Below are 26,895 nucleotides of genomic sequence, written 5' to 3'. Positions count from 1 at the left end.
CGGTAGGGACTCGGGCTGTTCAGTGTCGGTCTAGGAAGATTGGGCGCCGGGAACTATGGGCGCCGAGCATTTTGGGCGCCGGGAACTTTGGTCGCCGAGCACTTTGGGCGCCGAGCATATTGTGCCCAGTATTCCCGGGGCCGAAAATGCTCGGCGCCCAATGTTTCCGGCGTCCAAAATGCTCGGCGCCCAATGTTCCCGGCGGCGAATTTTGAAACGCTCTCAATGCTTACGTTACAGTAGCTACCGGTTAGTTAATCACGTTACAGCTAATGATGACGTTCTTTAATCAACTGCTTAGAATGGCAACCGATTGATCATAGAACGCTGCGGTTAGTAACGGGTCGACTGGTGAGGTTCGTCGAACGCAAGGAATGCTTGCGTTCGACGAGTTCAACCGGCAACTACCGTTTCTAATCAACAGATTAATACGGTAACCGGTAGATAATAGAACGCAGCGGTTAGCAACCGGTTACTCAGTGGTCGACCGAGGAACCTGCATGGTTCGGGTAATAGCGGAACGTTGATTGATTTGAATAGTCTTCTACTTAAAACTCCCGAAAATCAACTCAGTTTCTAAAAAACTGACTTGGATTCTTCAAAATTACAGCTTAAAATTAGCAAAAAACGGAACGAAGCTCACGCGACACAAAAAGAGGAGGAGCATGCACAACGTCAAGATTCAGTCTCTGTATTCAGCTATGCCCCCAATAGAACCGGTTCCGAAGGAGTCGAAACGTAGTTGATAGGAGCGTAGCGTGGTTTGCCGTTGTTTATTGAAAACAAAGGTGCTCTCATTTTGATCTTCAGAAGAGGAAGAAGTGTATATCTTAGCTGAATCACCCACCCTCAACCCCCGAAATTCCGATAGCAAGAAAACTGACTTTTAATTGAACATCAATATTTTATTCACAAGTAAATTACTTCAAATTGTTTACACAATAAATTAAATACAGAGCATTTTATTGGCCCTCTATATGTCATGGGCGTACGGTTTATTGAGACACAACCCCCACCCCGCTTTGAAAAATTCATTTTAAGCTGTTCATCATTAACTAATTCAAAATAAAATCACTTTAAAGTAAAATTTAGAAATTAATAAGGAAAACAAAAATGAAAGATTTATTTCTATATTTATGGATACCACTCAGAATTTTACAAACTAGACCAGTGCCAGTGACTGCAGGGCCTGACATACAAAAAACTGAGGCCAAGGTCTACAATGCTTTGGAAGCCCCCCCCCCCTCTATTCTATCACTTTAAGTAAACGCAAAATAATGTTTAACATTTACTTAAAACATGATTCATGTTTTTTTTTTCCTTCATTTTCACAAAAATACATGTTTTTTTAATGCTGTGCATAGGTTTTTTTTAAAAATTCGAAGCCCCTTAGCAAGATTGACCCCAGGCCCAGGGCCTAGTAGACATGTGCCTTAATCAGGCCTGAGTGACTGTCACAGCTTGCAAAAGATGCTGACATTCATAAAACAGTATTTGTGTTCATTAATGAGGCAGAGCAAATGAACGCTACTTGCCATTTTAGCCATGAAAAATAATGACACTCAAAAAATAAATTAAGAAGATATCAAACAAATTGCTAGCGTCAAGCTAGGCAGATACCTCTCCCCGCATGGAATATGGGGGAATAAACCTTCTTAATTTAATACTTTATAACATTAAGCAGATATCAACACTTTACTGTTTTCTATCTTTGTTTGTCAAATTTACCCGCTTTTTTTTCCTAATGGGATTGTTTCCATCAGCCAAAAGTACTACTTTTAATCACTGAAGTTTATAGAACGAAAAAGAAATAACACGGAGCCAAAAAAATCTTTTATTTTCAAAACGTTAAATTTTTAATTAATTTTTCAAAACATCCGATTTTTAAAACAAGGTGTGGTCTTTATGACATCAAAAGTGATGAACTTTGGCGCGCACTCCACTGGCGCACTGAATGTTTAAGCTTGCTGTCAAGCACGTTTCCAGGTTATGATAATCCAAAAGCGAATTAAATATTGTGCTCTGCGGTAATGGCATCAGTGAATGGTATTTCATCACTTGCGATGTCATGTGCAGAAGCGTAAAAAAGGAAATTGAATCTGCGCACCGATTAAAATAATTTTTTAGAATATTAAACTTTGTCAAATTATTTAAAAAATGGTCAAATCCTATGTTTTTGAGCATGCTCTTTCAGGAAAAATTATTTCTTATAAATTTCGGAAACACCTCCATTCTTTTTATGTCTTCTTTTATTTTATTTTGGCCAGTTTAAATTGATATTATTGATCTGAAAAATAACACGTAGTGTGTTAGGTTAATTAATATTCATTATTTTTGTGCTTTTAAATGCTTATACATGTTTTCAGATTGATTTAAATGCGTAGTGAATTAATTTTTGATTGCTTCTTTTTTTATCTGATGTAGTGACATTTTACAGATAAATATAATTTAGTTTTTTAACAGTATTCCTTTTTTTCGAAAATTGTTTTTGAAAAGCTAACACTTTATACATATAAATAAAAGTTTTATTTGCTGCTTTTTTAATATTAACTACCTATATAATTCAGATTTTTATTCATTAACAATTAAATTACGAAGACGTTCGTCTATTGTGCATTGAAGTTACAACGAAACAGCTTAATTTTTCTGGTCGCATGGAGGGGCGGGGGGGGGGGGAGAGTGTAACGTCACTTCTTCGTACGACCCGGGTTTTGGACGTAGAAGTTAGAGCAGAGGAAAGTAATACAAATTAATAAATGAAAACTATATTAATCTTTATTGTAACTCTTTCGAATTTTTTTAAGTAAAAAGGAAATATGATTTTAAATTTAAAATTTTTGAGAATTTATCATTTCTTCAATACGTTTCTTCCTCATTTTTATTGTTTGCTCCTAAAGTATTTTATTTATTCATTGTTATTTTTATTCATGAATTTTGCAGACTAGAGATGCAAATCATTCAAAAAGCCTCTTCATTTTTTTTTAAATCTTAAAAATTACTCAAAATTCAAATCGAGACTTTTGATTTCAATAATTGTTTTGAATGCAATAGTTGAAGCAGAGCAAAATGAAATAAATCAATACATGAAAAATAACATTCTATCCTCAAAGAAAATAAACTCGTTTCAATTCGAAGAATTAAAAAAAAAAAAAAAAAAAAGAGAAGTGATCAGGGATAGCTTTTGTAAAAAGTAGAACAGTTTTATATAATTAATATACAATTCTGTCATTTTCTGTTAAGTAACTTTTGCAACAGAAGAGTGAATAACACAGTTTAGTTTTCTCTCTCTCTCTTTTTAATAGTGTTGATGGCTTGCACTATTTTCATCTCTTGGTACTCTAAAAATATTCAACTTGTTATGTACGATTCTGAATATTTGCAATGAGATACATCTAGTACTTGCAGTTCGGCAGTTTGTGCGTGGAGCCATCTTGAGAATGATAGCATGTTCTATACACGCACGTGCGTCCATGCTAGAGGAGCGAGGAGCGGGAATGAATCTTGACGTCATCAGCGGAGATGGGGAAACTAAGGGGGCGGGGCTAATCGGGAGACTTTAAAAATTAATTAAAAAATAACTAGCAGTCCGAATGAACTGAAACCGGTGTCTATCGTTATAAAATGGCTTAAATTTTCATTTTAAAAAATAAAAAAAATGCATGCAGGTTCCTCATTTTGAGGGCTGTCAAAAAATGATGCCGCATTTTTTTCTTTTTTTCTCAACATGTTTGACCCTTGTCCCCTTTTGTCACATGATGATGACCTTTTCACAATATTATAACTGCAATTTACAAAAACAATTGCTTTTTTAAACACAATCACTTACTATAATACATAATACATCTACTTATGTATTTTTGAATATTTAAAAAATGATTAGACAACCATACTTTTGTTGCTGAGAGCGTGGTGGATGAAGACACAATTGTCATAAAACTTGAAAAAATAGCCAAGCACCATTTAAGCATGTTTTACTTCACTTATGAAATGTCTTAGTTATCTAATATCTTCATATTCAACTTTTACGACTTCTATGATCAATTTGTAAATCACATCTTTATGAAAAAAAAATAAATAAATAAATAAACGAAATTACTACTGCCCTTTTACCTTCGTCCTTGTGACGAAGTTAACTTGTCGATCAAAGTATTTTAAGTTACTCGCATAGAACTAAAAAGAAGGAATTTTCAGTTTGAATCAAATCAATTACTTATTTTAAAAAACTTTCTAGTTTTTTGTGAAATTGCTCCAAGAACATTGAAAAATAAAGGCTTATGCTAACACATATTAATTAAGGTCTTAAAATCTGAAGAAATGAATAATTTTTAGTTTCAAAAATACCCTATGTTCATACAGTAAAATGTTTTGTTCGGTAAACTGAGAATTTTCATCTCCCAAAAAGATTTAATAAAAATTATGTTTACAGATTTCCAAAGCAAAAAAAAAAAAAAAAAAAAAAAAAAACAACATACATTGAATTTTATTACATAGAAAAAAAAGTTTACATGAGCATAAATATTACGATACATAGCCTTGACAATAATTGGATTCACGTGCCAGTCTGAGCCTCACCTATAAATAAATGGAAATTTTCAATTTCTTTATGAAAAGTTAGTTATACATACTGATGTAAAATACCCGGGTGTTTATTTTTAGGGGCAAATTCCCACGGTATATACCCGAGTAACTACCCAAAATGGGTATTTACCCGGGTATTTATTTTAAAAATTTATATTCAACTAAAATACTTTTCTGTTTGTATTCCACCATGTTTATATACAGGGTCTATTCCAAAAGTAATGCAATTATTTTTTAAAGTAATTTATTGAACAGATTTGCACAAACACTTAAAATTTTTCAAAGTAATGTCCTTGCGCTTCTGCACATTTCTTCCATCGTCTCTGCCATGACTGGTAAGTGCCCTGAGAGGTGTTTTTGGGGACCTCCACTAAGGTCTTCGTTACTGCTGATTGGATCTCTTCCAGGGATGAAAAACGGGTTCATTTCAGGCCTGCCTCAATCCGAGAGAACAAAAAGAAGTCTGTCGGTAGCGACGTCAGGACTATAGGTTGCTGGGACAGCGTTTTCACCTGGTGTTTAGGCAGGAACTCCGATTCTCAGCGCATTATGGCAAGGTACTTGGGCACAAACTTGCTCAGGGTTCGAAAATATCATATTTTCGAAAATGTTCGATATTTTGATATATATCGGATATTTTGATATACATCAGATATTTTCAATTAGCACAAACTGAAGTCTTCAGAATAGTAAATGCATCCTCACATCACTTTTTGTTTTCTTATATTATAGTACAATATGTAGACTTAAAATTAAGGTTTCTCTCATTATCTATATCTATTATTTCATTTTACATTTCTATCAAACTGTCTAAAGCTACGCTAAAGTTAAAGGAGTGTAATGTAATCAATTAGTTTTTACTGCAATATCGTAATGCATAAATATAAATATTAATGAGGTTTAATCAATGAGTATTTGATAATATTTTTTTACAAAATGTTCATTTAAAAGTATTTTACTTAAAAAAATTGCTAATAACTATTATATAAAAACTTCCTTACGGAACAGTTGGTAGAGTTATGAAAGGAAATTCACAACATTACGAAGAAAACTAATTTTAGTTCCATTTATAACTCAAAAGAATGTTATTAAATGTGCAATACTGAGGTGAAAAAAAAAGCAATTTTTTAAATGTTTTTTGCAAATAAGTTTTGCATAATGCAGGCTCTGCAGACAGTTTTTAGAAAAAAAATAGTAGGAAAAATAGGAGCAAAAATTTCATAAATAGGAAAAAATAGGCTAATTATGCTTTAAAAAATAGGAAAAAAAGGAAGAAAATTGCAACTATATATACATATAAAATATCACAATTACAAATTTAACTATGAAAAAAAAAAGCTACAAAGCTGTTCAATGTTTATTTAACATACTAGCTGCGTGCCTGGCGTAGCACGGGCTACTTAAAAAATGAAAGAGATGTTCAATTGATGTTTTTGTATTACTCTGACCTCAGTTTCTAAAACGTTACGGAGTAAACAAATACGCATAATGCAAGGTTTGCAAAACACCAGTAGAGCATATTTTTGGCAAAAATCTCTTTAAAGTTAATCATAGTTATCGATAATGCAAGTTATGCGTATTTTCAATTAGCACAAAAGATAAAAATACATGCATTATCAATTATAATCTGTGCTCACTTTAAACTGAATTAAATCTGATAGACTATATCTGAACTATTTATGTGCAATTACAATCAGCTTTTTACATAGAATGACACATACTTTTTGGTTGATTACGAGAAACTAAAGCACTAAGACTAAATAACTACCAATACGCATTGATTTAAAACCAAGTCATCAGATTCCAATTTAACTTTAGTTAAAATCCTTAAAAACTATCTTTTTTGTTCAACTCTGTTTCACAAAGAAATCCAAACAATCTTAATTTAACATGCTCTTTTAACGATACAAACTGTATTTTAAAAATAGAAACAGGAAGGAAAAAGAGAGTTATTACAATTTGAAAACTCACCCATGTGACGGGAAAAAGTCCAACAAAATAAACATAATTAGTCGCACATCCTAAGTGTACCAAAATATGAGGCCGGCGAATGATAAACTTACACTACAGTCAATAAACATATAGTGGCTCCCAAAAGTAATCGTACACCTACGACTTTCAATGAAATAGGCCCTTATCTATTGGTTAGAATTAATGTTTCGAAATAGGTATTTTATTATAAGATCTATGATCTATTTTTAACAAAACCACAAGAAAATTTTTAGTAAAACATTAAAACTTATTTTTTTTTTAAATTAAAAACCAAAAAATGTCAGAAATTTTATCTCACAAAAGTCTTCATACACTTTGAAGAAAATGTCAAAAAATTAGTAAATAATCTAACTTTTTACTAAGTTATTATTTAGTAGAATATCATGCAGTAGCAACAACAGCTTTTAAACGTCTGGGAATCGATTTCATTGTTTTTTCTTTCTTTTTTTGTGCAATTTCTGAGTAAGCGTTCAGCTGCACTTCGATCCGTACTGTTTCTAGTTTGCTTCAATAATGTATTTTCGTAATCTAGCCACCAGAAATCTTCAAATATGTTCCATTAAGTTTAAATCTGGCAATTGAGGAGACATTTCTAAGCTTAAGGACAATTTTTGAGGCAAACGTGTGCTTCTTATCGTTATCTTGATAAAAAACAAAGTTGTTCCCAATTACCAAATTTTGAGCTAATAGTTTAAAATTGTTTTTTTTAATATTTAAATGAACAGCATGATTCATTATTTCATCAAAAAATTCCAAATTTCCAAGTCCTGATGCTGATATATACCCTCACACAAGAACACCTTCACCGTCCTGATTAACTCATCCAACTAAGTTCTTAAGTTTGAATTCCTCATTTTTTTCTTCCATTTACAATTATACAACAATTTAACCCAAATTGTTAACTTTATTTTCATCTATAAGTAAGACGTTGTTCCAAAACGTTTTGAGCTTATTTATCATTGACTTTACGACGGAAAGCGTAAGTTTATTGTTACAAGAAAATTTCTGCAGGAAGAGGTCCCAAATTAATCCAGCTATTAGAGAACTTGGCGAACAATTGTAGGTGATAATTAAACGTAAAATGTTTCATTCAATTCCGCAGAAACTTTTTCAGTTTTGAAATGTGTATTTTTCATATTTTTTTTTACTGTAAACCTCTGATCTTAACATTGCCCGTTGACCTTTTCTTACCTTATTTTTGATTGGATTCTTGTCTTTAATGTCTTTATAGCATTTTATCAAGCACTTCACTATAGAATGATATAACTTAATTTAGAGACATTTCAAACCACTTTACGGCTACTGTGAGAGAAAAAATCAAATTTCGAATCGTGTTTGTTGTTTTCTATGCATACCTGCCATTTAAAAATAATAAGCAGAATATTGGGGAATAAATAAACAAAAGATTAAAGGCAAATGACTTTACTGTGTCATTACAATGTAAAAATAATTAAATAAACCACATATAATTTTAATTATGAATTTATTCGAAAATATTTCAGTGTACGATGACTTTTGTGTCGTATTTTTTCTCTGCCTCTTCGTTCTTCGACAAATTTCAAAAATTGAATCTGGCAATATTTTGGAAAAAACTACTGGGTTTTATTAAGAATGGAATAGGAATGGTGTGCAAAAAAATTAGACTTCATATTCGAATTCATTTTTGCGTTATTTTGGTTTTACTACAAAATTTCAAGATGTACGAACACTTTTGGGAGCCACCGTAGCTAAAGAAACAACTTTCATATGCTGAAAAGAGTTAAGAACGTTGAATGTAAAAAATAGACAGACGATAAAATAAAGGCTATGTCCGAATAAGGCAACGAATTTTAAACTAATTTAAAATGAAATTCTAGATGGAAACGTTGTTTTAAGATTTTGACAGCAGCCAAAAAAAATTTCTTTTAAAACAATTATTAGACTTTTACTTGCTCACGCATATGCAAAATGGCAACAGGAAAGAAATAAAAATTCCTGAATAACGTAATGTTAATTAGCGTTTTAATTAATATCTCCTCTAATTAAAGTAGCACAAATACGAGATTGGTCCTATTGTTTTCTTTGGAAAATTTCGAATTGACCGGTATCTCGTTTGACTCTCGATTCACAGCGGTTCTCAAGAAGATCGATCTTCAGACAGACGGACAGACGGACGCGAACAGATTTTAATATATAGTAGATTACAATTAATGAAACCAATTAGAAATTTTAATCAAGATAAAAATACCAGGAAATTGTTTTGCTTAAGAGAATGTTTTACTTATATATTTCAACTAACTATTAGCATAAGGCTTCAGTGGGGGATTTACTAGGGGGCGGTGGGGGGCGAAATGACTTTCATTGAGTCCATGACCCTTATTTTCTGAAACCAATGATATGGAATTAAAGATATTACTTGCAATTGCTACTACAGTATACTGCCGATTATCCGTGAGCGGATTATCCGGTTAGTGGATTAACTGTGCTTCATTTCGGAATCACACTTTTCTAAAACTTTGATGATGTTATCGATAATATCGATAACATCATCGAAGAAGTTAAAGAAATCGAAGGTTTCGAATCAGTTGACGCTGAAAATGTCGAAGAGTGGTTTAAAAGCGACGAATGTGAATCAGGATTTCAATATCTAACTGACGGAAATATCACTGAACTTGTTACTGAATCAAACGCAAGTGATGATACCGAAAACGAAGATGAAGAACATGAAGATTATACAATTTCACATTCTACTGCTCTAAAATCTGTGGAACATTTATTGGATTGCATGAGTGAAAGAAGTTACGATTACGAAGAAATAATTGCAGTAAGAAAAACTCGTACGGACATACGCAACAATTTAAACAAACAAAGAAAACAAAAATGTATCACCGATTTTTTTAAAGCAATACATTTCGAAGAAAAGTTCCTGGTTTGTGTGAGTATTTAGTTTTTTCTAATTCCCCTCAAATAGTTACCCTGCATATTCCTTAAATGATTTTTCATATTATCCGTGCTTTTCGATTATCCGTGCTACGCCGCCCGGTGACTAGCACGGATAATCGGGAGTATACTGTATTTCAATTAAATAAATTCCATAAATTTTGATTTAAATTAGTTTCAGATAGTGGTCTAGTCGAGGATGGACTATGTTACCTACTTTTTAAGTTTTACCCAAGCTCGCCCTTTCCCCCTTTTACTAAACTACAATCCTTTTTATATTCGTACTAGCAAAAATACCCGGCGTTGCCTGGGTTAGCAATAATTATGAGAAACAATCGTTACTTGCATTTGTTTTCTGTTTTAAGCGAAAGAACTTAAAACACACCTTTTTGGCGTGATTTAAAATCTAGCTTCTTCCTTACTCGTAAAACTAAAGTAGCAGTAAGTAAAAAGAGCAAAATAGTATTCATTTAGAAACGAAAACACAAAATTTAAGCGTATACAAATTCGAAGAATTTCCGAAATGTGAAATTAAACTTCACATGGTTAAAAAAGATTTATCAGTTAATACTTTTTTTTTTTTACATGGAGCCTTACCTTCTCTGTATGTCTATTAAAGAACGAACTGTTTAAAAAAATGTAGCCGCGCGCCCGTGATCCCCTTAAACTTGCTTCAGTTATTTTGGAAAATTTCAATTATTGTGAGTTCTTGGTGCGATTTAAAATGTTACCGAATTTGCCTGAATCGTTTTGGGATACCTTGGATAATGCTCCCCCTCCTTACTTTGTAAAACGGTATGTTACTAATTTTTGTTAAAGAGATATTGTCGCCATATGCTAAGATACTTTTGGTCACCATAAAATGGCGCTAAACAATTTCATCCGAAATATTTCCAAAATAAGTAGTAAAATTTGGCGATGGTTTGAATTTGTGCGCAAAGTCATATTAATGGAAGTTTTTGTGCTGTTTATGGATTTGCCTGATTTAGTTGCCGGATTATTTTACAGTAAAAAAAGTTTTTAAAGATTCTTTTGACTGACGATATTTTGTTTACATGGTGAAAGCTGACAAACATTATTACGTAGTCTTTGACTTCAAAAACCGCGACAGTTTAAAAACTGCCAAATGCATCCACTACAGAAATCTTTCTGCATAAATTTTGGCGAGGTTTCTGCTGTTAGATTGGATAATGATTAAAAAATCCAATCAGCACAAATAATAAAAAAAGAACTATCAATTGTACTAAAATTCCGTTTAAATGAAAATATCAACCAAATGTAGTTATTATGGGGAAAAAAACTTTACATTAAGATTTGACTTGAGAAAAGCCTCAAACAGTCAGACGAAACACAAAAACATTCAACAATTCTAACTATGAACTGGGAGTTGAGATGATACACTAACTAATGAATTGGGTTGAGGAAAGCCTTCGAACATGGAACAAAAAAAGCTCATAACTCGTTTTTCATACAACTTAGAACTTTCTAACAGATGCCACTTTCAGCAGAAAAATAAGCGCTTTCGATGGACACATAATTTTAATACGAGCACGTATTTTTTTCACCGTGATATTGGGGCATTTATGCGAAAATTTGGACTAATTAGAATAAAAAAAGGAATTTTTATCGAACTAATCTACAAACCTCCCCAGTACCAAAAAGAACAATATGCCGGGTAGTTTCTGAGATCTTAGGGAACAAATTTACCAAAGTCCATTTTTATGTATATAGATATGTAAGTATCTTTCTAACTTTTTCTTCCATCACCATACTATACTGGTATGATAAGACGATGCTATGATTTAGATTGTAATGTGGGAATTCCGTGTTAAAACTAGTAGATCCAAATTTGTCCAATCCAAAAGTTGAAGCAAATTAATTAAGAAGGACAAAGGAAATTTCAGTCAGAGTGGGAACTTTTTTTGGGGCTTCGCAGGGTTTCAGTTTTTGATATCATTTCAACGAGCTCTTTAAAGTTAAATAACTCCAGTCACAACTAAATTGGTTTCTAAGCTCACTTATATCATTTTAGAATGAGCCATCTGTCATTTCTATATCTAGTGGCGTAGTTAGAGTGGGGCGAAGGGGGCGGTCCGCCCCGGGGGCAAACTTTTGGGGGTCAGCATTTCAGCACCTTTAATGTGAAAAAGTAATTCATACTTTAAATCTATTATTGGAAGCAAAGAAAAAAAACCCTTCGAAATGTAAGTTTTCGGTAAGACTGCACAATTGCACTTTTCAGTGATCAAAGCTTAAATATCCCCCCCCCCCCCATACTAGGAAAATCTCCAAGAATGATATTGTCAACGGAAAAGAGAAAACATACCACAAAATCAACCACCTTAAAGTTTCAACGGTGCAGTTTGCTTCATCCCGAATACATTAGTACATCATACTTGCCAACCTTCGAAGAAAAAAAAAACAGGAGATTCCACTAGAGGTATATAGGTGATTCACCAGCGACATATCTTCACAACGTAATTATTAATTGTTCTTTTAAATAACATGAATACTAAATTTAAAGTGAAATGGGGCTTTTTTGCTGATGTAAGCTAATTGGTAGCAGCAAGAAAAACATACCGCAAAGGAAAAAAACCTAATAATAGGTAGTGAACTTGCTTAAAGTTCTATACATTCCCCAGTCTCTTCCAGAAAAGTAGCTACCAAAATTTAATTCCTAAAATCCGAAAAAAAAAAAAAATCAATGTATGATGAAAATAATATATATAATAAGTAGGTATAGGGTAGCACATGCTAAAATAACTTCAAACTTTCAAAATAGTTGAAATATTTTCAAGATGCAAAAAGATTGAAATCTGCTGCAATTTTCGGCAGAGCACGTGCTTCGTTGCACATGCAATGTGGAAAGCTTCCAAAAAATTAATATTTACGAACGGAGTTATTAATTGGAAGAATTCTTATTCCCTGACATTGGTGGACTAGAAAGGGGCGCCATCTATTGAGAAGAAAGGAAAACTTTTTGATTATTGACTGAAAAAACGGAAGAAAATCTTTAAAAACGGGAAATCGGGAGATGGAAGCAAAAAACGGGAGTCCCCTGTTAAAAACAGTAGAGTTGGCAAGTATGGTACATGTATAGTTTGAAATTTTAGTTTTACAATTGCCCTCCCCCTCTAAGTATTTAATTAAAATTATTCAATTTTTCACAAAAAAAAAAAAAAAAGGACCCAGTGAAAAATCATGGACAGAAGACCCCTCTTCAGTAGTCAGAGCATGTTTGCAAATATCAGGTGCCCAACAAAGGTGGGGGGTCCGTCAGATTTCACCTTTGAAACTTTTAGGTGGAAGGGGAGGTAATCTGAGAAAGTTTTTCATCTCAGTTTGGGGTGGAGGTGTTGTTCTTGAGAGGGGAGTTCTTCGGGAGGTGCACCATCGTCTTTGAGAACTGAGGGTCACCTCCTGCCATGTTTCAAATAAAATTATTCAAAAAAATAAATAAATAAATAAATAAACCCCCCCCTCCCCCAAAAAAAAAACGGACCCAGTGAAAAATCATGGACAGAACCATCTTCAGTAGTCAGAACATGATTGCAAATATCAGGTGCCCAACAAAGGTGGGGGGTCCATCAGATTTCACCTTTGAAACCTTTAGGTGGAGGGAGGGGTAATTTGAGAAAGTTTTTCATCTCAGTTTGGGGTGGAGGTGTTGTTCTTGAGAGGGGAGTTCTTCAGGAGGTGCACCATCGTCTTTGAGAAGGGAGGGTCACCTCCTACCATGTTTCAAATAAAATTATTCAAAAAAAAAAAAAAAAAACGTTGTTTAATTTTTTTTATTGAAACTACGTACGAATTTTGCAGACAGATTTTGAAACTCTAAAAGCTTGTCGCAGACAGCTACAAAACTTTCTGCCACTGGGGTTTTTTGTACTTATTGCTTCTGTCTGACGATCGATTACATGGAAAGGTTAATATCCGTTTTATAGGCGGAAATGGACGTATCTATTAGTTTATAGGGATGTTAGTTGGTTTGTTTCAGATGTGCACTTTTGCTACTCTATTATTTAGCCTTAGTTTCGTAAAAAACAGCAACATTTTTTAAATTTAAAGTATATTCGATTTATATGCTCACGGCAAAAACTAATTTATTTATTTATTCACAACACAATTTTGAGCTTACCATTTTGCTTTTACGTTCCTGAACGAAATGAAAACATTTTATTTTCTTTTTCTTGTTTCCATGGTAACTATTTTTGTTTCCCCTTATTTTATTTTTGAGAACGCAATAAATGAATAAGGCACTAGTGACATTATAAAACGCGAGCATCCTAATCCCATCGTTATTTTCCCTTCTCCCCCGCTAGATTCATTCACATGGAATCATCTTTATTTGGCAGATTGCCAAATTACACACAATCCGTGGTCAAACAGTATTTTAGTTTAATGTGTACGGAAGAAGCTCGATTTTGAATCACACCAAAGCGGGGTGTTTTGAGTTCTTTCAGTTTAAACAGGAAACAAATGAAGTAGTGATTGTTTCTCACGATTCTTACTGACCCAGGCAACGCCGGGTATCTTTGCTAGTGGAAAATAAAGGCTTTTGCCAACAAATTCCCCCCGCTTGGAGACGATTCGTAACAGCACACATACACCATTCAAACTATTCGTATAAAATCATAGGAAAAATTACACAAAAACGAATTTCTACATTTTTAAACAATTATTTTCACACATGAGGTTCTCAAAACACATTTCATATTTCATTTTATATTTTCACAAACAGAGGTCGGTTAAAATTCCAATCTGGTTCCCCTCGCATTTTTTATTCCAGTATTCCCCCCCCCCACCACCACTTTATATTTTTCTGAAAACCAAACAACTTTTGTATCCTCAGAAACCCTTTTAGTTTCTAACATTTCTGTCCAAGTTTTCCAGAAACACTTTTAGTTTCAATCTTTCAACCTAAATTTTCAGAAACACATTTTAGTCTCACATTTTTCAAAACCTACATTTTTAGAAACACACAGATTCAAATTGAAACCTTTAGAAACAGTTTAAGTTTCTATTAAAGTACATCAAAATTTCATTTTCTTTAGTTAATTTCAGTTTCAAACCTTCAAAACACACAATCTCAAACTTTTCATGCTTTGATTTTTTTTTCTCTTTTCACAATTTTAAATTTTAGAAACCAATCGAATTTTAATTAAGAGATACTTACTTATGTTTGTGGATTTAACAAAAGACTGATTCTCAATCTAGCAACCTGCAAAAGAGTAAATGGCAATTACATTTAATCATTTCTGAAAAGAAAAAAATGCAACTTGGACAAAAATATTGCTTACAAACACACAAGAGTCTTCACCGTAGATCCAGACAGGTTTCTCCTCCACTGTCTCAGGAATATCATCCATCATTATTATTTTTACTTTAGAAAGTGTCTGTGATAAGAAAAAAAGAAGGATAAAAATTGTATGGAAAGACATCCAAAACTAGCGATGAACCTTTTACAAACAAAGAGTACAATTTATTTATCGAAAATTGGACCAGCTTTTGTTGTCCCCTCAAAAACACAAAATGTACAAATATGCCGTCTTGCTTCCACTCTAAAAAATAGTGAGATATCAAGCAAAACCAAGACAGTTGTTTTTGTTAGTATTTTAGGAATCCCTATTTAGTATTTTAGGAACCATGTATTTAACGACTTCGTCATAAAGCATTTTGGGAAACACCTATTTAACAACCTTGTCAAAAATTGTTTCCTAACAAGTTACCTTGATCATATAGCATCGGTATTAATATTGGAGAATTTAATTTCTATATATTAATGCAATGACTTGGCAATCGCACCGCAACATAATAGCATCTACGCACTTTTGGCGATAAGAGTGAGCGTTTTTTTTGTTCATGAATGAATACTGCATAGATCCAATGTGCATAAATACAGTCCTATGTTTAATAGGGAAATTTTCGATTTTTCAATTTTATTTTTATATGATAGAGTAACATGTATGAACATCATAGGTGAAAAAATGTTTGCGATACGATAAGTAGTTTTTTTAAAAATTAATTTTTAAAGTTCAAGCGTTTATGACGTCAAATGGCACAGGAAGTGACGTCATGCGCTCTTCCGCCGCGGGAGAAGCCGAAGGACGCGCAGTTGGCTTCGAAGACGAAACGTAAAAGGCTTATGTCCTCGCATTTAACTCCTCGCGTTTCTGGAACATTAAACCTCTCATCCTCGCGGAAATATTCGAATACCATCATTGAGGTTACTTGAGGAAGATTATTAGATTGTGCTTTAACGAATCCGGCCTCCATAGTGTGTTCAAAAGGATTATTGAATTTCTAAAAAATAAAAATATCAGCGCGCTCAAAATGTCCGTAGAGAAAACAAGAGACCTTCGGCGGAAGGCTGCCCATTAGTGCCCTGTGAAGTAAGCTCGTGACGTTTCAGAAGCGCGCACTTTTGCGCGTGGATTTTTAAAAATTCATTAAAAACCAATCACGGTGTTTTATAATTCGGCGATGGTGCATTTTTTAGTTTTGAGGATCAATTAACAATATCCAATAGTCAAAATATGAACATTTAATAGGTTGCGACTTCCCTATTAGGAGTACTGATTATTCAGTACTCATCCTTTTAACCCGGTCAATCTTGCTGAGCAGATTTCATTAGCGACAAAACACAGGCACCATTTTTAAAAAATGTTGATTTAAACATGTCCCATTTGGCATTGGCTAGATGGATACTATACCATTTTTAATGTCTCGAACTACTAGGCGGAAAAATAGAAAACACCCATAATTCTACCGTCACAATGTAGCCGTGCAATTGCCAAGTCATTACATTTGCTATAGAAATAAAGCTAATCGACTTCATGATCATCAGATAAGTTATTTGCATATGCTTTGATTTCTCATTTGATTTGATCACTTATTAAAAACCCCTTTAAAATAAGAACAGTGTTCCTCATTGTCGCCATTAGAATAAGGACTAATGTCCTTATGTCCATTAAATTCCAATTAGCATCATTAATCCTCAACCCTGTCGCAGAATTTTATTTTACTTTCTGCAACAACGCTCCGTAAAGTGAAAAATGAACTAATGGACAAACTTGAGTGCAATTCATTTCAAAAGTGGAAAATTTATTTATTTAATAACAAATTTCACACAATTTCTTCATTTAAATTCAATTCATACAAATTCAATTTCATACAAACACGAAAAGAATTAAATAGTCCGGTCAATTTAGACACTGGAAATAACAAAAATTCCGACAAATCCAAATTTTTGTAGAGACCAAGGGTTTACCATTACAAATAAAGTGCCAAAAGTCCCCATCGATCCCATGTGAGCTAAAAAAGTTAAAAATTGTTAGTTTTTTCTCAAAATTGGTAAGCTTATCAAAAAGTACCTCGGACCAAGGTAGGTTGTAGATCTCAAAATCTATATATATATATCAATGAATGTTTGTCTGTATGTCATCCATGAACTCAAAAACTACCCGGCAGATTTGGCTGAAACTTCCACCGTTTGTTATTTTTGGTACTGGGAATGTTTATAGACCAGTTCGAAAAAACCCGATCGATAGTTCCTTTTTTATTCCAATTTAAATCACAATCCATTGGATAAATACGAATAAAATTATCGGCTGCAGAAATTAATTCGCGTGAAAGATCTCATTGATAAGAAGTTAGCCGTTGCCATTTTTCTTGAGTTTGAACAAATAAATTATTTCTTTATTGTTTTATGGCTTTTCATGCAACGGGGGGATTTAAAACTTTTTCTATTTGATATTTTTAGCGATGGATTGAGCTTGCAAACTGCGTGAGTAAAATTTGAGTATAGTCACGGCTTCACTGTATACCTGGATCGATTATTATGAAAATTGCTATATATATGTATTTTTCCACGGAGAAGGTGCATAATATGCTCATTGAAACCACTCGCCACCAGGTGGCACTGCAGAGTAGCAACTTCTGCCCCGTTCAACCGATTGTCATGAAAATCAGTATAATGATGTATTTTTTTGTTGGCGTAGCAACGCGCGTCGGGTACAGCTAGTTCTCTATAAAAAATAGCCCTTATGATTTTTTTCTCTAAGACCAAACCATTTCCCAGATAATGCGTACTCTCAAAAGACAGCCGGTCATTTGCAGAATCCCCTCTATTCGCATGTCCTTGAATAACATTTGGCTATTCTAGTCCGTGTGCCGTCGCTAATGTACCCGGGGTGCCCACCCCCCTAAGGGCAAGGGCGCACACCCCTTCAAAAATGAGAAAAATACCCCTCAAAACAACCAATAAAAATTTCGATGGCGCAGTGAGGACCATGACCCCTACTAAATGGGCACCCCTGACCTGCTTCTTTTACAGTTAAATGTGCAGTTTGAGTGAATAAACTTATTTATTACAAGCGTCTACTTTTGTTTGTGCTGATCAATATTTATGAAAAATGCGATTAAGTGAATTTGAATTCAGCTTTATGTTTTAAAAAACTGCCTATTTTGCAGCGATGAAGCAGATGAGGAGGCTGAGAAGAAAGTGCAGAATCATAACAGAAAATTCATAAAGCTAAATCATAGCTTTTGACACATCTCAGAACGATCTTTAGCTAATTTTGAAAGGAATTCTTTGAATGCAAGTGTAGAAAATTTATGATATTTTCTGCGATAATTCTGCCCTTTCTTCTTCCCAGTCTCTTCATCGCCACAAAAAAAGCAGTGTTTTTAAAAACAAAAACTGGATTCAAATTCATTTAATCTCGCTCTAATATGAGGTGGACTTACGTTGAAGTACTGGCCTGTTCATTAGGGTGGAGGGGAAAAAATCAAAATCTGATAAACCCTAAGTAATAATCCGGAAAAGTTGCCTTTTGTAGAGATATTTGGTCATGCAAAGAGATTTCGACTGCAAAAAATCTCGAGGTGTCGCTCACGCCTTGAAGTTGACCATTATTGCATAAAAACTGGAAAAAGTTACAATAATTTCATCAAGTATCAAAATTTGATAAATTTGATGTTACATCACTTAAGAGCAAGATTTTTGTGTAGGTCACACACCGCATAAGATCATTTAATTAACAAACTGTATTTTAAAGTTCCACACATGCGTTGAATTTGACCAATATATTGAATAACATCGTGTTGCTCCGTACTTAGAGAAAAAGTATTAGAATTTATGATTCGTAAAAGTTTGTTTTCATATTAATTAATTCTTACATAGATACAGAAAAAATAAGAAATAAAAGCATTTCTCATCTAGTAAAAAAAAATGTTAATTCTCCACTTAGCCCATAACTTTGGCTCAAAATATCAAATTTACCTATGATAGAGAACAAAGGTTAAGTAAAAATTTTAAAATATAAATGTGGCTTGCAACAGCCCAATTAAGTCACCCTTTGAAACAAAAGAAGTTGCTAAATAAATTGAGCCCTCAAACTGCAACCACATTGATTACAATAAAACATAAGTTTGACGTGCGAGCTGAACTATTTGACTACTCATAATTTTCAGTCGTGATTGAATTGTGGTGGGATGGTATTGTGGCTTGAAATTTCTAGATTCTAATCTGACTCGAATAAATCCATCCCTTTTGGTTAGACAAGTAACTGTACTTGACACTTCTTTTTTTCTTATTTTACCTATTGTCTCACTGCTTTAGTATGACATGTGAGGTTTTAAAAACCATGCTACTCACTAGGTACGCCATCGAGCACCATTTCTTTCAAAGATATATCGGAAATCCCCTTTTTGAAAGAGGGAGCTGAGTTGTACCAGTTCTGCTTATCGCTATCCTCTCAGCTTCAAAATTGAAATGTCGAATTATAAATTTTCATTTTTCAGTTTAATTCTTCGAACGGGTTGTCGTAATCTGTCTCGAAACAAGTTCTTTGATGATTGTCATCCGCAATACCCAGTGTTATGTCTTTAGATTCTCAAAGTAACCAGTTTGCAGAACAAGTGCTGATGATCTAAACATAGTACGATGGCAAGTTTGAAGAATTCGATTGGATAACTAAAATTTACAATTCCAGATTTCAATTTCGATGCAGAGAGACAGACTATGTTGAGTTCTTTGATAAGCAGAAGTGGGAAAACTCGGATCATCCTCTTAACCCCAGCGTCAATGACCAAAAGATTCCCTTACTCTCAATAACAGGGTACCCCGGTACCCATGTTGAAATTCGAAGATTTAGAGCAGGAAAAGTTTTTTTTTTCTTCTGACACGTCTTCTATTTAATTGAAACGTTTTCTTCCACCTTCATCTTGGGAAATGTGTGTAGCTTGTTTTTACTAAAAAACAAAATGGCTTATAGTTTTTCCAACATTTTATGTTTACGTTACAAGCTAAATGGTCCGTTAGAAAAAAACGTGTTTCTCCAGTTTTTATATTTAATACTGGATGTATTAGGTCTTGTTATTTCAAAGTGAAATACCAGTAATGTTCAAATTACGGCTGTAGACCACATGGGGCCCGCATACATGTGGCCCCATGTGGTCTACAGCCCTCATACATGTGGCCCGTTGCATCGTAAAATATTACCTCACTGGTCATTTGCTCAACCTTTGCTGTCATGCCGTCTGACATTCGTAGGTATACTAAAAAAACAGATCATATATTCCAACTGAAATATTATTGTCTACATATCGAGAGATACGAAGTTCCTAATTCGGTATCACTGAGGATGTAACAATATGTTTGTACATCAACAAAAAGAAAAAAAAAAAAAAAGCTGTAATATTGTTTTCCATTTCACATCATAACAAAAGCAACTCTGGAGCAACCAAAAGTCACAACTATTTTGTTTTGTAACAAAACAAAATCTGATGTTGACCAGATTGATCAAACGTGCCGATAATTTAGAAGCATTTGATCGAATAGCGACAAACAATGGGTGTAATACCCTCTGAAATATAAAAATATATTAATCCATATTATGAGTATACTTAATTTTATTTAAAATCTTAATTATATCTGTAAATGTAATTGGAATAAACGTAAATAAGACAGAAATTTTCTTTGGGTCTAAAATCTTTAGCTTGACTGGTATGTAAAATGCAATGTTTTCAAGTGTTTCTTAATTTTTATTTTTTAACAACGTGAAAAATTTTTCGGCCATGGGAAGCGAGTCCAATACTTTGGTTTTACGCCAAGAAAATAAGTGAAAAAATTTAAAAAAATGAACCTTTATCAATAAAAAAAATCGTTTGTGAGTATTTTTTAGATTTTTTTTGGGGGGGAGGGGAGGTACTTGCGTGAGTGTACCTATCAAATATGAATAATTGCTATGTAACTGTCGAAAACAGAAAAAAAATTAGGGGGCGGGAATGATGGGGGAAAACAGGGGTGATATTTTAACTCAAGGGCTCATTTTGCGTGAGAATAATTAAAAATGGTGCCAGAAGCATTTTGAACAGTCTTTTGATGTGCAGTGTAATGGGTACTCGGTTATTGAATATAGGTGTAAAAATTTTAAGTGCTAAAAAACTTCCCAAGAATTGTTCTGAAAACACGTTTTTTAGTTCACATTCGTGTAAATAACAAGAATTAAAAGCAATTTTACCAAGACCTAGTTAGAAAGGGCAAAAACTGATGAAAGTAGCAAAAAGGTACCCGGGTACCCGGTCATTGACGCTAGGGTTAAAAAAGGAATTTCAGATAAAACTTTACAAGAAATGGTGCCTGATGGCGTACCTACTGAATTATATGATTAAACTAAAGAAGTGAGACGATGTGCAAAATTAGGCGAAGAAGCGTCAACCGCTTTTTGTTATCTAACCAAGAGAGATGGATTTCTTAGAGTCAAATTAGAATCCAGAAATATAATACGTCTCGCAAGCCAAACTATGTTTTATAGTATGAAATGTGGTTACAGTTTGAGAGCTCAAAAAACATTAAAAGGGGGGTTGTTTTGAGGGGTATTTCTCATCTTTTTTGGGGGGCTCTTGCTTTTGGGGGGTTCCACGATATTGAGGGAGTGCGCCCATGCCCTTAGGGAGGTGCTCACCCGGGTACACCATTTTTTTAAGGCTTAAACTTTTCAAGAGAGGTGAAAAAAAGCTCAAAAATAGGCACAAATCTTTCATACAAACAAACATGTGCGTTTCAAAAATTATTTTCATAAAAAATGTGAATTATTATCTGCACAATTGTATTTGATCCTCATTGCTTTGGAAGCTCTGCTATAAACTAAAACATTCATCTAAAAGGCAGTTTTCTGCCAACTTCTCATTCACTAATTTATTTATTCATTTTTTGAAAAAAAAATTCAAAAACCTATTTGAACTTGAATTTTCCACATTTAAATAAATATATGAATTGAATCATTGTTTTTCATAGTGTGCAGAGTTTTCTATTTATTTTTATAAAAGTAGTGAAACCCCACACACACACCCTTTTTATACTTTAAAACTCGGTGACAGTGGTGGCCACTAAGTTTTTTGGGTCTTGTGGCCACTTGCCAGTTGGAAAACTTCTGAATCTTGACCTTCCACGGGACTTGTGTATTTTATGAAAACTAAAACTAATAATAATGCTGCACATTATTTTCAAATGCCCAAAATAGTGTCCCAGACTGGCTAGAAAGTTTCTGCTACTGGGCTTGTGCCTGATGGTGCCAGGAGAAAAAAAAAAGGCTGTTTTACTTATGCATAGCTATAACAAGGGTGTGCCAGCTGAAACCCTCTTTTGGAGGGGCGCAGGAAAATAGCGACTTTGGAGCAGCTTGGCTCAGAAAATAATGATTACGGGGCAGCTTGGCTGAGGAAAATAGTGAACTAGGAGCAGTTTGGTTGACCAAAAAGTTTGTTTCGTAGAAACATGGAACACGAAAATAGTTTAATTTAAGGGGCAAAAAGTATGTTTTGAAGTAAGGATTTACTACACACACACGTTATATATATATACACACACAATGAAATAAAATACTGCTCTAGGGATGTGCCGACCAAAACTCATTTTTGGAGCAATCTTGGGAGCAGGAAAATGGTGAGTTTGGAGCAGTAAAATAGTGAGTTTGGAGCAGTAAAATGGTGAATTTGGAGCAGTAAAATGGTGAATTTGGAGCAGTAAATGGTGAATTTGGAGCAACTTGCAGCAGCAAAATTAAATTTCACATCAATATGTATATTTCACACATAGAAACTTGTGTGACATGAGAAAATAACAAAAAAGGAGACTAAGGATACAAAACCACCATAACTCCAACTACCAATTGAAGCTCACTTGATTACATTTATTATTGCTATTATTATTTTTTTTTTCTTTTCTTTTGTCTAATATTTTTCTCAAAAGACTAGTCTTGTCCTGATCTACTTTTTTCTTACACTTCTTTTGATTTAAATTTAGTTCACACAGTTCCTTTCTCTGAATCTACATCACTGCTTTAGTGCACATTTAAGCTGTAGTGCTTCGATACCTATTTTCAAAACTTGTTTGCTTCATAAAACTCAAAAACACATTAAAAAAGGCTAAAAAAAAAAAAAAAAAGCAAAAAATAATAGTTGAATTAAAAACTTTTTTTTCTTTATTATTTTTGGTATGTGAAAGTTATTTGCTTGCATTTTACCTTACATATATATATACAGTTGGCTCTCTAATTAACGACGCTGTATTTAACGACTTTCTCTATTTAATGACGGCTTTTCATTGTCCCAGATGGTGCACTACAGTGTTAAGTGGAGTGTTACAGTGGAGAGCGGAGAGTGGTTAAACAGAGAGCTGACTGTATACATATATATACACACAGTAAAACCTCTCCAAGCGGCCACCCCTCTTAACGGCCAAATTTTTGTGGCAAGGATATTTTAGCCCACGTTAAAAGCACCCCTAGCAACGGCTACCCAACGCTTCCGAACGACCGCCGAGTGGATTCGTCCATTCCATTTTTTTTCACGAAAATCTATTCACTTTGTGTCTAATATGCAGCTTTTCGGTTCAAAAAGGAGAATTCTTATTGGCCTTTAACGAATTCCGGTAATTTTCGAGTAAAAATGTCACTCATGTTTACTTTATTAGAAGGTCAGTGTCAGTGGCGCACACATGAATTTTTGAAGGGGTGGGTCCAGAGTTAAAACTCCCATTTACATATAATACCTGAATAAACCGTCAAACATATTCACTTGATTTTTATCGATTCTCGAGAACAAAAGACAGTAAAAAAAATTATTAAATAAATAATTAGTACTAATTAATAATAAAATATTAATAAAAAATACTTAATTAAATTACCAGAAAGCAAAACAGTTAATGCATTTATTTTTCTCATTATTTTAAAATGAAAACAGCGAAGCAAATTCAAGTAAAGAAGCACCAAGTCTGAAGACCAAGAAAAATCTCATTTTAATAAGTAATTACAAAACTAAAATTATGATTATTTCACTGTATTCACTTACAGCCACCAGTCTGTCTCTGTAGGCTTACAAAATATCGTAGAATAAAAGCTAGTTTTCCAGTTCATTTTTCGACTTTACTTGTGACTTTCTCTCTGTGTTATGGTGACAATGCTTGAACTCATCTCAGTGCAAGAACACATTAAACGTTCATAATACACAGTACTCCTTAAGTGTGTTTTTAGCCTTCTCAAAGTCAAGAAAGATCTCTCGATTGTGCAATTCGTTTAATAGGATAAGTGCACATTTACACAAAACTGTTTTAACAATAGAAGTTTCTTTTTTCACTTACTAGAACTGAAATTATTGTTATTTTTGCTAGGAAATATTTTACGTAGAAAATACATAGAATCAGAATTAATCGAAAAAAAAATGCAAAAGCTATGGGAGGGGTCCGGACCCCTTCCTTGTGTGCGCCACTGGTCAGTGTGTACGTGTAATCTGGTTGCAAACAACACTGTTGGCGATCATCTTATGAATCTCGAACTACGTATTGAAATTCTGAGAAATGTGAACATGGAAAATTGGCGAGAGAATTAATAGAGTACGATTTAGAAACTGCAATGAAGAGCTTCGATAATTACACTGCCGACTGGGAGAAATGTCTTCCGATAACGAGTCTGCGAAACTAAGCGTTTTCTAATCAAATCTATATGTTTGGGATTGGTTTAAATTAACTAATCAGTTCGCTCTGTGTAATTAAGGTCTTTTAAACAGATACATTTTTATGCCTCTCGGGCACTAATTTGCCCTCTGACAATCGATTTGCGTTTTGTGATCATCAGCAAACTAAACTTTCAACTGAAGTGATTTTGGGGATAATAAATAAAGTCATCCGAAATTCAGATGCAATGATAAATAAATTGCTTGGAGCAATTTATTAATCATTTGGAATTGAAAAACGTTTTGAATTGCAACAAGCAACATCTTGAATTGGATTTTGAAAACAATTGTTGGAGGACATAAGAAACTTAAGTCACAAATAGTATCCTTTCTTCGAAAACTATTAACAATAGTTAAATAATATACTATTTCCCTTCTACAACGGCCTCAAACTTTATTCTGCGCATTAAACTTGCTTATCTTGTGTATTGTAGAGTTATATTGCAACTAACTGAAAAGAAAACCCTTTACAGCAGCCACCCCCTCTCGAGGGCCGAAATTTTGCGGAACGGAGGGGGGGGGGGCTGCTCAGAGAGGTCTCGCTGTTTATATATAGACATATATGAATGTTATATACTGAAATACTTGATCAACAAATCTGAAGATCAAGCAAAGGCAGCATTAAAACCTTTTAACTGTGTGATATTCAATCACAAAATTAATAATGAAATCACAATGAAAAAAAAAATGTCATAAGAAAAGTAATTTTAAAATACGTGGTGAAAAAAATATGAAAAAATTAATGAATAAATAAAACTAAAAATTTTAAGACAGGCTAAGCATATGAAAAAAAAATGCCTGAATTTGAGAAACTTGAAAATATCTGCGTATTCATTACCAGAGCATTAGAATTCCCCGTTTTTTGCTATCTTAAGTGTCTCCGACCAAAATTAGAGATCAATTTTCAGTCCTAAAATCTTAAGAAACCTAAGATTAAAAACTGGTGAACAATATTATTTCTTACAGAAGGCATTCGCTTGAATCAATTTGAATGCAACTGCATTGATATTTTCGAGTGGGTGTGGCAAGAAGATGAACTTACAAGTCCTCTTCTACTAAAAACAAAAGATAAGAATGGTTGAAAATAATGATCGATACAAAAAATATTCAAGTCAAAGGAACAGAATCACATAACAAATTAAAACAATCGAGTTTTTCAAAAGCGGATGCAATTGGATTTTGAAATGCGCAAAAAATCGGGACTAAGTCGAAAAAATCGTAAAAACAAGCTTCAAATGCACAAACTTGATGATAATCTGCAAAAACTGCCAAATATGTTAAAGAAACTGCAACATTACATGCAAAATCGCACCTATGGCGCAAGTTCGTCCGATTTTTGGCGCAGAAAAGTCCATTTAGCAGCCTTTTGGCGCATGATTGGTGATTGGCACAGTTTGGCTCAATCCCTGCTATAAATAGGGCCTAACCCATTTTATAACTTTTCTGTAATGTGGCAGACCCGAGTGAATTTAAAATTAGAAATTTCAAATGATGATGATTTTTCTTTTTACAGCCCTTGTATTTTTTCCATTTTAGCTGTTTTTAGGTGGACATATTAGCAGTTTTCTTTTTTTTACAAAACAATAATTTTTGTCTTAATTTAAGCTTGAATAGCCGTCATAGTGACAACTCTTCAAAATAGTCGCTTTTTTAGTAGCCAGTGGTAACCCTGAGTTCTATAATTATTTAATGAAATTAAAGGTTTTCATAGAAACTTTTATAAAAACTCTTTTTTTTTTTTAAATTTGTTCAATAAAAACGACATACAATTTTCAATGTGACTACATGAAAACACAATGAAACAAATAAAAGAGAGAAATAAACCTGTATTTTTCTTATTTTTAGTCCTCCATCCCCAAACAAAAGGTTGACCTTTTGTACAGGAATCATGAGTTGGAAGCATCTTTCATCGCCAGGAAACGGTGTGTAGGAATAATAATCATCTGGCCTTGTGCCCTCCCAATCAATGATATCATATGCTGCTTTACTGACCTAATATGACAAAACAAAAATCATATGACAAATCAAATGAAACACAAAAAGAGAATAAACCAGGACTACGTAGTCCAGGGCAAAACCATCTCTGACTGCAGGTTGGGTGTCTCTTATTTTCCAAGTATGAAAATATTATCCTCTCACCCCCTAATTTGGAACCTTCTTATGAAAAAGAAATTCAAACAAAATTTTATCATGATCGGGCAAAATTTAGTGCTTTTTTCTTTGCAAAAATGTAAATAAAAAAAAAAAAATCTTTTCCATCCATCAATGAATAAGTTACTAAAAATGTCAAATTTTAATATCTCTAATTTGTACTGAAATCGTTTTCTATGGGGGAAAATGTTCAGCAAAACCATTGGAGAAATTTCTGAGCTCCCCCCCCCCCCCCTTAGC

General features: G+C 33.6%; 1 long non-coding RNA gene across 1 annotated transcript; it reads right to left on the bottom strand.

Annotated features, from left to right (window-relative positions):
- Positions 1-4,464: 4,464 nt before the first annotated feature.
- LOC129233960 (uncharacterized) lies at positions 4,465-26,430 on the bottom strand. Its single transcript, XR_008581507.1, has 4 exons — positions 26,329-26,430; positions 14,790-14,885; positions 14,666-14,710; positions 4,465-4,572 (listed from the first exon to the last, which is right to left on the bottom strand). It is a non-coding gene; the product is annotated as an uncharacterized LOC129233960 (long non-coding RNA).
- Positions 26,431-26,895: the final 465 nt, after the last annotated feature.

This window comes from Uloborus diversus, unplaced genomic scaffold (genome assembly GCF_026930045.1).
Source record: "Uloborus diversus isolate 005 unplaced genomic scaffold, Udiv.v.3.1 scaffold_833, whole genome shotgun sequence".
NCBI classification, from domain to species: Eukaryota; Metazoa; Arthropoda; class Arachnida; order Araneae; family Uloboridae; genus Uloborus; species Uloborus diversus.
Note: the sequence above shows the minus strand (reverse complement) of the source record. Positions and strands in the feature narration are given on the sequence as shown.